The following is a 10,158-nucleotide window of genomic DNA, read 5'->3' as shown; positions in this document are numbered from 1 at the left end:
AGGGGAGCTTTTTCCTGTTTGCCCCAGTCACCCTGCTGGAATAGATCAGTGACCCGTAAAGATCAATAAAAAATCACACAGTAATTGCATACAGATTCACAAATCAGCATCTCAACAAACAGCTTATCTCGTCATTATAGTGTATGTCTTAATAAAGACAATTTCAAGATTTTGAGGCATGAAGTCAGCCTTTGCAAGTCAATACAGGGGCTATTGATTTCACCATTTCAAAGCAGTGAAATTAGGTGTTTAAGACATCAGTTACTGACAAAATAAAGTTCAGTAGTGGAAGTGGAAGAGATCAGAGTCTTCTTGTGCTGATTCAGAGCACCTATTTCTCTTCACTGACTTTGAAGGGAGTCCAGAGAGATAAGATCCCTAGCCTGGGCACCTAAATTCTAGCAACCAGACTACTTCCCTGCAAATCTCCAAAAACCCCTGTTACGTGGGAGGCCAGGGTGATCTCATGGAGCACAGTCATGATGGCACCATATCTCCAGTACATGCAGAGGAGCACGGGGAGACAGATGGACAAAGCAGACAGGCAGCCTATCGGTAAGGGCCTTACTGGAGCAGCTTTAGAGAGATGTAAGGTCTACCTCTAGTGCACTTCTTTACTGCATGAAAATAGAAAAAAATTCCAAGCTGGAACTGAGGAACAGCCCTAAAAGTAGTTCAAAAAGCAATGGAATTAATTTCACAGGAAGATTTCCTCATAATCAGATTGGTACAAATACTGGGAAAAGCACATACCAATGCCTTTCCATTACAGACTAAACAAATACTCTGCCACAGAGGATGCTGTTGAAAGTAGAGCTTTTGCTTAGCAGATAAAGTAATCAGATTACCAGCAGGATTCATTGCCTTTCAGTTCTACTAACATACACAAAATAACAGTCAACATTCTTCCAGCATTTCATATTATCATAGCACTGTGTAAATATTTCCTAGTCATAAATACCCCTATAAACCCCAGTAGCTTCTCTGTGTCCCAGAAAACCTGCCTTTATCCAGACACCTGCTGTGTTCCTCTCCTTTTGCCTCCCCTACAGGGTGAATAGATGTGGCTTTGGTCTTCTGTCACTCACACTAGAAAGGGAACCTAAAGCAGATGAATCACTGCTTAATTATCAGACTATAAACCACTAGTATTTTTTGTTTGCTGGTGAAATGATTCAAAACCCACACTCTCTTCCCTAAGCCATCCAATACTTTTCCTACAGTCACTGCAAAATTGGTCAAAGCTCTACCATAAGCTTCTACCATTATCACCCATTGAAATTCTTCCACGCTTACAGAATGTTTAAACGTGTTATTATATCATGGCTGATACAATTATGGCTGACAATGTGGGTGGGGAGGTGAATAAGACTTTTTTGGTCCATCTACTTCTTCCAGTGCCAAAAGCTTTGCCAAAAATGCAAGAAAGGAAGCAATCACTCAGACAGTCCAATAAACATTTTCTTCATGTGGTTAATCTCACAATACAGCAACTACAGTAACTAAAATAATTACCAAAGGAAACTTCTCTGCCCCAGATAAATGATCTAACCCCACAAGAAATGTTTGTCTGGCAGAAATAGTCAGTAAGCTAACACAATTACATTAACTACAGTATATTAGTTAGTATTAAAAGGTGAATGAGGATTCCTCATGAATGAGGAATTTGTAGGTGTTAGTCTACATAGGAGATTAATGTTATAAACCGGGACACAATTTCCCTACCACCCAAGTGCAGACTTCCTCTCTAGCAGTGTAGAAAGACCGTGAGTGGTGTGAATCACTGTGAGGGTGCTTATCTTTCCCCATTGACTAAGGAAGGCAACTGACTAGGTCACACAAGCTCCTCCTCAAGCAGTGCTCAGAAGAGTGCCTAAAATTAAGCAAAACGCATCCCATACCTGTTTGGTGTCATCAGTTCCCTTGGACTACAAAATGAAGTTGCACAACAGGCACTGCCCTCTGTTTTTATGCCTAGACAATCTTTGTTTTCCCTTGTTTTGAAATTTTCTTATAGATAAATCCGTCCATTTAATCTGTTCAACAAGTAAAGACAAAATGCAGACAAAAGTAGAGGAAACCTCTATACTGTGCTTGTGCTCTGAGCTGGTGACTGCATCTGCCTTTTGTTTTGCATAGAAGTGAACACAATTAAACTATCTTGGCAAAAAAAATTGCCTTTTTCTCTTATACATGCAGCACAGACTCCTAAAGAATGAGACTGGAAGGAGATTACACTGCCCATGTTTACAGCAGCACAGATTTTTACTTGTGCTGAGTAGTCTCTAAACTTCTATTAAAGTTAAACATCTATTTAAGGATGTGAGGCAGATGCTGGAAGTGATAGAGTGAGGCATTTTTGCTATGTTTTCTTGTGAGCACTATGAAAAAGAAGTGGATTTTCAAGAAGAAGAAGAGAGAACCTGAGCTAAAGAAGGTTAATCTGTAGCTTTTAATAAATTATACTTTCAGAAAAATAATCTCCTTAACGAAATGAGATAAAAAAAGGAAGGACAAAAGATGACAATTTATGAATGAAAAGGGGAGGAAAATAAATGGATGTTTTAACCTTGGATAACAAGAAGATCCTCTGTGCTTTTTCATTAATCGCTCCATCCTTTCTTACATGCTTGAGACCTTGTGATTTTTAAGGAAGGCTGAGTATGCATTGCCCATGGATGGTAAGCTCTGAAAATCTTGTGAGTTTTATGCGAGATCCTAAAGAGGGATACCTAATGCAGAACAGATAGGCTTGAAAGTGGTTGACTAAATGCGGGATAAGATTTTACTTGACAAATCCCATGTTTATAAACTTGGCAACTGAATCATTACACTAGGCACAGAACTTCTGGAGAGCAGTTTTGGGATCAAATTCTGGACAAGCAGAAGGAACTTGTAAAACTTATTTTCCCATTCTTTGAACAAAGGCAAGTGCCTAAAATCATTTATTTTGCTGCTTCTTTTGACAGACTTGGAATAAAATTTTTATAAGTTTTTTTGACCCTCAGGTATTTCTTAAGGGGTTTTGTATCACTTATAGCTATGTTATTATCATGGAAAATAGACAGAAAGAAACTATTTAAAAGATTTTGGACATACAAAATACTGTCTGTGGTGCATATCCAATAATACAATGCAGGTCTATAAAATACCATGCAGTAATAGGCCACAATAAATAGTTCTAGAAATGCCAAAATGCACACATATATGTGCGGGTATAAAAGACGTATGCGTTCAAAATTAAACTTAACATTTTTCTTATTAGTGCCCATTTGGTGAGCAGACAGAAAATAAGGATGAGGGTTGTTAATCTTAACAGTGTGTTTTCAGACAATGGAGGTTACTGTTTCATTGATTTCATGCATTTCTCTTTTGCCCAGAATCCATGTCTAAACCATTTCATGAAAGTCACACACCATTTCTTTGAGCATAAACAACATTCCTCCCTCACAGACAAGAATATGATGACCAGCTTTCCCATGAACAGCTAGATAATGATGATGACTTTATTCCCCATTCTCTGTGGATTGGCTTTTTTTTTTTACATGCTGACATGCCGTGATAAGCACTTTATGATGCATGGCTGACTGCCTTTAATACTACTTGATCCTTCATAAATTAAGAGGCAAGAGGCTGCAGCCTATTATGTAACTCCATTACTGGGATTTGGATTAAGAGTGTCTTGCACATGCTATTGTCTTTCTTTTAGCTGCTACATGTCAGGTGCCTTGGGAATAGCTGTTAGAATCCTTTTCCTGCCCCTTTCGGCCCTCCTAAAGGTTGGCCAAGGATATATTTGCTAGAGAGATATGCAGATCCAACTCTGGGGAAAAATCCAGCAAACAACAGAGAAAAAGAGTAAGTTTAGAAATAATGTTTTCTATTTTATTTCCATCTGTCTTGCAAAAGCCCGTCCTATTTAGCAGAGTAAATGCTTTCAATTGCATAATAATTTCTAGGTTCATCCTGTAAATATTTTACCTATCAGCCTGTGGAAATAGCTATTTTTCCAAGAGATCTGTTATTGCAGTATCTGTTAAATAAGTATCTGGCCCATACCTTGGGGGAGTTTTTCTCCTCCTTGTAAGTCCCATTTCTTTTCATGGTTTCTGTACAAGGCTATGCTTTCATTCCTTGCCAATTTTTAACAGAAGCTGACATTCATATCAGGCAGGATTTATCTTTCCCACCTGCCTCTCCCCACATTGATCAGTAGAGATGATGCCTTTGAAGCAAGATGTTCTTGGCTCACAATGCTTCACTGGACATCATTGCCTCCTAATGCTTTTAGCACAGGCAGAGGCATCATGTATACAAGATTACTGCACACATGAGCGAAAGGATATTTTAACATTTCTTCTCCCACCACACCAGTAAAGGGAATGGTTATAGACTCAGTCTATCGAGGGTGGGGAAAGGAAGTCTGTACACCCAGCAAGACACAGCCAACGGACACTGAATCTCCTGCAGCATCAGCCACACTGCAAAAAAAAAAAAATTAATGTTCCCCTCTGCATCCATAAATCTTCTTTAGGTTACAGATGTCAGAAGTAGAAACAGACACAAATATCTTCTAGGGAAAAAAAACTTAAATTTTATTTCTGTGATCTACTTTGTGATGTTTACTGTGGCTTAGACTATGCATTAAGCAGGCACTCCTCATGTTTACTTGATAAACCAGTTAGTAAATCCCACAACTACTGAATGAAGAGATTTAATAAAAATATTAAACCCAATAAGCCCGTCTGATTATTAATCTTACGATTAAAAATTTAAGTCACAGGTAATTCAAAACTGGATTTTTTAAAATGTGGTAAAGCAATTCAGAAATAAAATCTCCCTTGGAGATCCAACAGTTTTAAATGTAACTGCCTTCCAGAATGTTTTACTGTCAGGACCAGATGCAATAGAAGAAAAAAAAACCCTGAAGATCATTTTTCCCTTCAGAAGTGTCTACACATAAAAGCTGCTGTAATATTTAATACTGCTGCCACAGGGGCTCAGTCCTTGGTCTTTGAACACCAGTGGGTACAAAAGTGATACTTCAAAGTAAATGTTTCCTCTGCCTTGTAAAACATGCTATTTCATGAAAAACTTTGTTCAATGGAAGTCGTCATGGTTACCAGCATAGAAGTGCTTTTGTTGATTCTATGATCATTTCTAGTAGGGTAGTGACACTGGATATATGTGAAAAGCTCTAGACACTCCCTAGAAGCCACAGTTATCTCACTGACCTCAGAAAACTGACACGAGGTCTGATGTCTGCTGGACTGTGCTGATGCATTCTCTCTTGTGGGGCACCAAACGAGAGGTGTAGTGTAGGAGATAGCGTCTTTGACAGCTCCTGTCCCTGCTTTGAGCTTGATGCTTCTTAGCAGGATCTGGTAAAAAAGGGGAATTCAGCTGCAGGACCTGACCTCCACATCCCTTCACAGAGGTGTAGCAGGTAGCTGATTCTTGAGCCTAGGGAAGGCAAGCCTGATTTAATCCACAGGGAAGATCTGGCTGACTGGGATGATGTGCAACACGAGAGCAACAGGAGTGTCTTCAGATCCAAAACTCCAGCTGGTTGCTTATGCAGTGATGGGTGCATTTCTGCTCCCCTTGTATTCCACTCTCATTGAGCTCCAGGCTTTGGGATGATACAGAAAAAGACTTCAAACACTCAAGTTCTTATAGCAGTTGTTACTGAGTGCTAGAAGTTTTCAATAAAAAAGTAATGCAGTAGAATTCAAATTAAAAAAGAACAATTTGCTAATAAAATACATATTTTCTGTGCTTACTGTGAACTTTGGTAGCAATGTGCATACTAGGGATTTCAAATGAAAATTAAAGTAGTGGGACCTGGAACCAAATTCCCTTAAACTGCACTGAAAACCCTTGCTGGTGCTTTGAAGAAACAATTTTTTATTGCACAGTTGTATTTTACCTTAAAACTGTAGAATTTTAGGAGGCTGGGTGTATTGAGACCTACCACAAATGAACCTGACCTCACCATAACCCTTAAAAAACCCCAAGAACCCAATAGCCTATGTGAGAAACTGCCACAAATATTTTGGCACCATTTACCAGTCTGAAAGTCAGTCTTTTTGGGCTGACCTAGCACGAAGACAGAGCCACATGCCAAGTTGTAACTCCCCTCCTCCTTCCAAAATTGCTATCGTCTTTATTTTTTTTAATCTATGACCCAGCACCTTAAGTCTAGTGCTTAATGTTAACAAAGTCTTGACCTGCAGGATGCTTATTTCTTCTGGGACCACTGAAGGAGGAAACCTTTTCTACAAAGGCGAGATTCTGTAGACTGAAAATTTCCTCGCTGCAGCACCTAAAATGGGATGGAAGGTGTCAGGAGTGGAGGTCAGAATTATTAGTATGTTTTTTCCTGTATTAGGATCAGGATTTTGCCTACAGACTGAGACAAGTGAATGGAGCAAGCATGGGTATAGTACATTTTGAAAAAATTTAGTCAGGAATGAAAAATCTCATCCTTTAGTATTTTGCCTTTATCAGCAGTCCAGAATCCTCTAAGCATGGTGTCTTTTCTTGCTTTCAAAAATTGTAAAGACTCTGTAATTTATGGTATAATGCCAGAAGGAACTGCAGTGCCAACTGACCCTTTTCTTCTGGAACATCACAAAAAAAAAAAAAAGGGAGAAAGCCAAAATGCTGTATGAAAAGAATTGAATTGAGGACACTTCTTCCCAGCAGAGTGCCCCTGCATCAGAATTTAAATTACATGAGATGGGACATATTTTTTCCCTCTCTCTCTACCCTGTGGTAAAGTTCTGCCTCTGTATAGAAGGAAATAAAAAGTAGAGGCTAGAGATATCCCATACATGATACCCTGATCAGTAGGAGATCCATATGCATGTGAACACAGCGCAGCCATCTTTTTCTCTTACTCTTCTTTGTGCTGAGAGCCAGCCTTGTACCTAAGCATGCACTCCATCCTCCCAGCTCCTGTAGGACAGATGATATAGCCCAGCAGGCAGAGAATAGAAAAGAGATTGAAATCTGAATCCAGGTGTGGATCCATCAGGAAAATTGATGCTTTGCTTCCTCTTCTGTTTTAGCTTGCGTATGAACTGATATGGTTCAACTTTCAGGTTACCACTCTGTCTTTATCTGGCTGCAGCCAGCACTATTCTGCACCCTGCTCTTAATTGCTCAGACCAGTGCATGAGCAATGAGGAGGAGGTTTGCACATCCTCAGCGTCACTTTGATTTCAACAGGAGAGGATTTTACTTCTTTGGTTTCTTTGAAGACTTCTGCTGATATATTGTGAACACTGCTACCAAATCATTTTAATGAAAGGCTTTTATTATTATCTTTATCTTATTTGCCTTATCTTTAAACCAATATCACAGCCACAGAAGTGCAAGAAAGTCATTAAAAATTAACCTCTCTTTTCAACAGACCATATAGAGGACCTAATGTGAAACACCAGTAACACAGAAAAGCTAATGAAAGGCTAAGACTTAGCACCTCATTCATTAAAATCTCTGAAATGCTTGGAATTCGAAGCAGAAAAGTCTCCTTTTCACCATGGTTATGTTAGAGACAGAATAAAACAGAGTTAAATGAGGGAAGTGTATAAATAAGAGAGCCTGGAGTTTGCGGTAGTTTTACTTACTATCTTAATTATATATATTTCCTTAGAATGATTTTTTTTCCTTTCTGGGACAGATGGGATAAATTAATCTTAAATGCAGCATAAAATCTATTCCAGATCCTCTCATATGCCAGTGCTTAAACATTACTAACTAGAATAATAAAAGTCAGAGATGGAAAAGATCTATTAGCTGACCACCTAAAATTTAACGTACAGAAATGTATCCATTTAACTAAACCTATTTCTAAATATTTAAGGAGGTTTGGTTACATCTTAAATCAGTTCAACAGTGGCCACAGTCAATTTATTTCACTTTGAAATCATGCTTAAAAGTGAGTGGAAGTGACCTGCTTTCAAACACCGCTGCATTAACTAAATAAATGTACGTGTGTAGTTTAAGTGACAGCAAAGCCTGTTCAGCCCTGGAAATAGAGAATAACATAAATGCCTCCCAAACACGTCCTAAGGGGGCTCAGAATCCTCCATCCCTATAGCAGTTATTGAAGAATAAATATTTAGCTATTCCCAAAATAGAGGCTCAAGATGGGAATCAAGATACACTGTTTTTTTTTGCATCAGTTTTGCCTGATGAATCATTTAGCCACACACAATATCTGAAAACTTACCAATGCTCTTACCTGAAAATGATGATTCGACAAGTTGAAAGCACAGCATTTTGGTCCCAGCCTAGAAGAAATTGTATGCATTTAATTTTATGTATGTAAGTAAATTGATTTAGATGGAAGGCAGTCTTGAAAGACAGAAGTTTTTTCCCTATGTTCTGAAGGACAGCACAGTTGTGTATGAGTACTTTCTAGAGCATTTTGTCCAAATAACTTCAAGTAAATTGCCTGGGAAAAAACTGAATAAATACTCTAATCAAAGGGGCTTATTCTATTATACAGAACCTTATATTTATTGCAAAATTTACATGAAATCCTGCATATAAACTGAAGAATATTTTTTACTGCTTTCAAAATGACATGCATGCAAATCAAATCAGATACTCAAAATAGTTTAAATACCAAATTTCCTATACAACAGAACATTTTATTTTGTAACTGCTGATGAACAGTAGAGATTGAAAGTTTCTTCTAAAGACCATGGAGATGTGGTGGATTGACCCGTGATGCTGAGAGGCCACAAGACTGCACACAAGCTCTGCAGCAAGATTTGGTAGAGAAACCATCGATTTCACAGTGGGCAACCTGGGATAGGTATATTGCTCCTACAATATGCTAACCCAGCTTTGCAGCTATTCTCAAGCTGTTCTATCTTCCTCTAATTTCACAGAACTCCTACCTATGTATAGATTATTTTAGAGAACCACGGGCACAAACATTTGGAGAAAACAGTTGCGTGAACTGTGCCCTGTATGAGCCCTTTAAATGATATTCTTCATTTGATCACTCTTCATTTGAGCTACTGCATGCAGTATACATGACTGTATACTTGCACCACTGGCAAGCACAAATGTATGAGGGATGTTAATGATGTACTAGTAGTAGTCATAGCTTAAAAAGTACTAATGGAAACCTAGCACTTCTTACTCCAAAATAAGATTTGTTTTGTGTGGTACACTTCTTCCTTCTGGTCCAGTCTAGCATTTTATGATTTTGAGATTTTCACAATTTTTCTACTTTAAACCATGTGGACTAAAGAATGATGGATTATTTTGCCAAATGAGATCTCAGTTTATACCTACCTGGGTGCATACTTGCACTTCGGTGCGAAGGAAAAACAGGGAAGTGTTCACCTCCAGATATGCTGGATGTGGAGAGCATGGGAGCTGCCTGCAGAGAGGTGATCCTTCCATTCTACTTAGTGTTGGTGACAGTGCACCTGGATTACTGTTTCCAGTTCTGAGTCCCTCAGTACAAGAGAGATCCGGATATATTGGAGAGAGTCCAGCAAAAAGCCACCAAGACGAAGAACGGCCTGGAACTCCTCTCCTGTGAGGAATGGCTGAGAGACTGGGCTGCTCAGCGGGAGAAAAGGAGGCTCAGGGATCTCATCAATGTCCATAAGTACCTGAGGGAGGGTGCCAGAGCCTGGAGCCAGGTTGTGTCAATGCCAGGACCAGAGGCCATGGGCACAAACTGGAGCACAGGAGGTTCCCTCTGAACACCAGGAGCCCTTCTGTGCTGTGCAGTGACAGAGCACTGGCACAGGCTGCTCAGAGGCTGTGGGGTCTCCGCCTTGGGGATCTCCCACAGCTGCCTGGACGTGGCCCTGGGCACTCTGCTCTGGGTGTCCATGCTGGGGCAGGGGATGGAGCAGAGATACCGAGAGAACCCTGCCAGCCTCAGCTGTGCTGTGATCTGTGAACTTCTCACTGCAGTCCCACTTCAGTGCATATGACTGCTGGTAGCGTTTCCTACACCGTTACCTCTTCACAGGAATCACTCCAAGTACTGTTTTTGCACCGCCTCACTTTCTCATCGTTACTGCTGCTCGGACAACCTTTCCGCGTCTGTCTCCACGCGGTTTGAAAGCGATCACACGGAACGCGGCCACCGAGCGCCCGGTGAGGGCAGTGAAGAGC

The sequence above is a fragment of the Meleagris gallopavo genome, chromosome 1 (genome assembly GCF_000146605.3).
Source record: "Meleagris gallopavo isolate NT-WF06-2002-E0010 breed Aviagen turkey brand Nicholas breeding stock chromosome 1, Turkey_5.1, whole genome shotgun sequence".
Classification (NCBI taxonomy): Eukaryota; Metazoa; Chordata; class Aves; order Galliformes; family Phasianidae; genus Meleagris; species Meleagris gallopavo.
This window is presented reverse-complemented; position numbering follows the sequence as displayed.